This window comes from Penaeus monodon, chromosome 8 (genome assembly GCF_015228065.2).
Source record: "Penaeus monodon isolate SGIC_2016 chromosome 8, NSTDA_Pmon_1, whole genome shotgun sequence".
In the NCBI taxonomy this organism is placed as follows: Eukaryota; Metazoa; Arthropoda; class Malacostraca; order Decapoda; family Penaeidae; genus Penaeus; species Penaeus monodon.
Genome location: NC_051393.1, coordinates 2,824,980 through 2,829,979, shown reverse-complemented (window position 1 = coordinate 2,829,979; position 5,000 = coordinate 2,824,980). Strand labels below are relative to the sequence as shown.

At 32.3% G+C, this 5,000-nt stretch overlaps 1 protein-coding gene across 1 annotated transcript in view; it reads right to left on the bottom strand.

The window, feature by feature from the left end:
- Nucleotides 1–5,000, bottom strand: part of LOC119575843 — a 67,398-nt gene that overhangs the window by 3,284 nt on the left and 59,114 nt on the right. The gene's annotated exons all lie outside the window — the stretch shown is intronic.

Sequence of the window (5,000 nt, the reverse complement as noted above, 5' to 3'; positions counted from 1 at the left end):
ATCGACACATAGACAGATAGATGGATAGTTATAATATATCAATCAATTAAGTTCATCCCTAGATAATATAATGAAACAGATGAACATTACAATTTTCATTCTACATTATACAGTATCGTCTTGAATCTCATCATATCAAAACGCACATTATATTAAGACAATGTATATGATATAGCAATGGTATATTCAGAGTCACAAACAAGATAGCTTGCCTGTGTATTAATTTTCATTAAAATGGAGCTCATTCTCTCTTTCTCTCCCTCTCTCTATCTATCTGTCTATTTATCTGTCTATCTATCTATCTATCTACATATCTATCTATCTATCTAACTACCTACCTATCTATCTATCTATCTATCTATCTATCTATCTATCTATTTCTCGCTCTCTCTTACGCTCTCTCTATCTGTCTCTCTCTCTCTCTGCCTCTTTCTCTATCTACCTATCTATCTATGTATCTATCTATCTCTATCTATCTGTCTATCTATCTGTCTCTATCTATCTATCTATCTACCTATCTATCTATCTATCTATCTGACTGTCTGTCTCTCTCTGTCTCTCTCTCTCCTTCTCTCTCTTTCTCTCTCTTTCTCTCTCTCTCTCTCTCTCTCTCTCTCTCTCTCTCTCTCTCTCTCTCTCTCTCTCTCTCTCTCTCTCTCTCTCTCTCTCTCTCCCTATCTCTGTTTAACATAAGATATCTAGATCACACGGACTCATGTGTTCTTCTTTAAGAACGGCACTGACAAGAGGAGAACATTTATGAACAATATCATTTGCTCTCAGAGGTGACCTGAGTGGATATGTGATTCCCGTATTGATTCTGTGCCTGCTTATATCCCTTACATATTTTGCGTTGCAAATTATATATATATATATATATATATATATATATATATATATATATATATATATATATATATATAATATATATATATATATATATAATCATCATCAATAACGGTATGCTCATGTTGGAGCAGCCGTGGTGGACCTCTCCACTATCCTTCGTCGCTCAGTCTTGTCTTCGGTTTGCCTCTTCCTCTGTTTCCTATCACCATCCCTGTCAGCAAATTTTTCTCAATACTTTTACTTCTCATCACATGACCAATAAACTTTAGTTTCCTTTTGTTCAAGATGTCCAACAGCCGGTCTTTAGAATTTATTTTTCTCAGCACTTCATCATTCGTTTTCTTTTCTGTTCAGTTAATACGTAGTACTCGTCTGTAACACCACATTTCAAAACTATTGATCTTTTTCTTGTCTATCTTCTTCAGCACCCAACACTCAGAACCATATGACACAACTGGGAAAACTAATGAGTTCAATAACCTCAACTTTGTCCGTAAGGTAATGCTTCGGTCTTTCCAGATGTTATTGAGAGCAACTGTGGCGTTTTTGACAAAGGCAATTCTTCTTTTTATCTCCGGTGAATCATCATATGTATTAGTAAAAACAGCTCCAAGATAAGTGAACTCTTTTCGTTTGTTTCACATTTTCCACAACCACTCTATTGATTGTAACATGTTCATCATCGTTCATTGTCGGTTATCTTCGAATCTTCATAGTCTTAGTTTTCTTGGCATTAAGAAATAAATCAGCCTTTTCGCTTGCTTCTCTAACTTTATCTAGTAGTTGTTGTAGTTCAGTGATACTGCTGGTAATTAAAACTATATCATCGGCGTATCTTAGATTTAATTTGTATCCTCCAACATCCAAAGTTCCTTCAAAATTCTCTAGAGCACCTCTCATAATTGCTTAGAATATATATTTAAAAAGGTGCGGAGACAAGAATGCAACCCTTTTCGTACTCCTTGGTTGACTTCGAACCATTCGGGTACCATAAGTGGTTCTTACAGTTGCTTGTTGTTGGTCATACATGGCTTTTATTAGTGGTGATGGTTTTGGAAAATTTAATATCGTTCATGTTATTCCAGGAGGATATCGTGATCAACAGTATCAAAAGCTTTCACATAATCGATGAAACACAGGTATAGGTCTTTCTGATGTTCTCTATTTTTCTCTATGATCAATTTTAGATTTAGAATCTGATTTCTGGTACCCTTTCCAGGGCGAAAACCTGCTTGTTCGTCTGCAATTTCTTCTCTTAACTTTAACTTCATTCTTTCAGCAATAATTTTCAACAAAATTTTGCTGCTGTGACTTATTATTAATTTAGGTATGTGAGTAAAGACTGATTTTACCCAGTCTTCTGGCCATCTTCTTTCATTCCAAATTTTCGTACAAAGTTTGTAGAAGTAGTATTCAACACTTTCGCCAGCATTCTTGATTAGTTCTGCTGTTATTCATATATTCCGGGCTCTTGTTATTTTTAATTTTTTATGGCTTTTTAAACTTCGTCTAGCAGTGGCGGTGGTTCATATTCGCTGTTATTGAGGGCTAATTAATATTGTTGTTAGATCTTTATTCTTTTTGTATAAGTTGAAACAATATTGATTCCATCTATCTTTGACTTCACATAAAACTAGTCCATCTTCAGTTTTGATAGTGTCCATTGTAGGTTCAAATTTTCGTGTGATGTTTCGTACTCCCTGGTAGAGTTCTTTAGTTGTCTTATTGATAGAAAAGTTTTTAATTCTTTGGCAATGTTCATTTAAATAGTTTTCCTTATCTCGTCGCAATAATCTTTGATTTTTTTTTTTTTTTTTTTTTTTGGTTTTTGTAAATTACTTCTTCAACTGGATTATTGATACCCTTTGATTTTTTGGCATCTTCTTTTTCAGTTTCACTTAGTGTTTCTTCAGATATCCAGGGGAATTTGTCTTTTCTTTTTGGCGATAGTTCTTAAGCAGTGCTCAGCAGGAGTTCTTTTCCTCTTCCCCCAAACTCATTTGGTGTTTTATCATCTTCAAAATTGATTATTTTAAATTTGTTTGACACTGTAATTCTGTAATTGTTGTCAATAGTTTTGTAGTCGAGCTTAGAGGTGGTGTTTGGACACTCCATCTTTTTTAGTCTTATTTGAAAGTCATAGTTAGAGTTTGGGGGTCACTGTTGCAGTCGGCACCAGGTTTTTTTTTTGGGCCCCCTTTTTTAGGGAAATCTTCCATTTCTGGTTTAAAAACAAAGTAGTCAATTTTGGGTTTTTGGGGTTATTTTGGGTTGGGGTTTTAAAACCCCCGTGTGCAAAAGTTTGGGTGGTGTTTGGGAACCCCGTGTTGGCTATAAACCCAGAATATTTGTATTAAAAGAATTTAAAAAATCTTTTACCCTCTTTCCCTTATAAACACCAAGGTCGAAATTTTTTCCCCAGATGTCATTTTTTTTTGATCATTTTTGGGGCCCACTTTGGGGTTGAGGTCTCCCTAATTACTTTTTTCATCTTTTGTTAGGGGAAATTTTTGTCTAAAAATTTCTTGGAGGAAAGTTATAAAAAAAAAAAATTTTCTTCATCAAATTGGGAAGGTTTGGTTTGGGGCGTTTGCATGTAAAAATACAAAGTTATGAGGGTTTTTCTTTTATTCGACTTTTAAACGCGTCATTTATTGGGGCTGTCCCAAATTTTGTGCATTGCAGTTTTTTTTTTTGTGAGAAAACAAAAGCAACTCCCGGGGGCTTTTTAAATATATTAAATATATAATATATATAATTATAAAATATAATATTTATTTATAATATTATATATTATATAATTTATATTTAGAAAATAATAATATAATAGATATATATATAATAATTATTTTAATTTTAAATATTTTTTTGTTGAGTATGTATATATATAAATTTTATATATAAAATATATATATATATATTATTAAATATATTTTTTATTAAAATTTTATATATATATATATATACATACATATATATATACATATATAGAGGCCGTGGTAGCCGAGTGGTTAGATCATAGAGAAAGGGGGGATAGAAAGAGAGATAGAGAAAGGGGGAAGAGAGAGAGTGAAGGAGAAAGAGAGAGGGGAGGGAAAAAATAGGGGGAGTAGAGAGAAAAACGGGAGAGAGAGGGGAGGGGAGAGAGCCCAAAATACCCAAAATTTAGTGGCCCGGAAGGAAACAGGGTTTTCCGATAAATTTGGCCCAATTTAACTTTTGGCAAAAAAATACTTTGGGGCCCCGGGAAAATTTTTTTTCCCTTTTCTGGAAGTTTATTTAAGGGAAAAAAGTTGAAAAAAAGTGTTTAGAAAATTTGGGAAAAGGGAAAAATCAGGACTCGTTTAAAAAAATTTTAAAAAAAACCCTTAAACTAAAAGCATAAACCTCTATCACCTAAAAATATATTTTTTGTGCAATATCGCATTAAATTAAAAATATATTGATAAAAAATAATTTTTATAAATATTTTATATAATAATATAATTTTTATATATTAAATATAGATTTAAAATTTTATATATAAAATTTTAAATATATATTTTAAAAGGGGTGGTTGTGTGGTGTGTGTGTTTTGTGTGTGTGTGTGTAATATAAAATATATATATAATATATATATAAAATATTTTAAAATTAATAAAATATATATATATATAATAGAGAGAAAAAGAGAGAGAGAGAGAAAAAAGGGGGAGAAGAGAGAGAGAGGGAGGGGAAGAAGAAGAGGGGGAGGAAGGGGGAAACAAAAGGGAGAAAAAACCGAGAAACAGAGAGGGGAGAGAAGGGGGAGAGAGAAGGGGGAGAGAAAAAAAGGGGCTTAATACGATAATATTTAAAACACATTTTCAACACAAAAACACACACACATACACACACACATATTTTTGTGGTGTTTGGGTTTTTGTGGGGGTGTGTGTGTGTGTGGGGTTTTTGTGTTTTAAATTATATTATATAAAAATTATATATAAAATTATATATTATAATTATTATATAATATTAATTAAAATATATTATATATAAAAATAATGTAAAATATACTGGGTTTCATCTTCTGGCCTGATGAGGCAGGGAGAGGAGGGTTACAAGAGATAGGGAAGAAACCAACACCTACAAAAAGGCAGAAAGAAGGTAAAACGGAAATGAAGACGGGT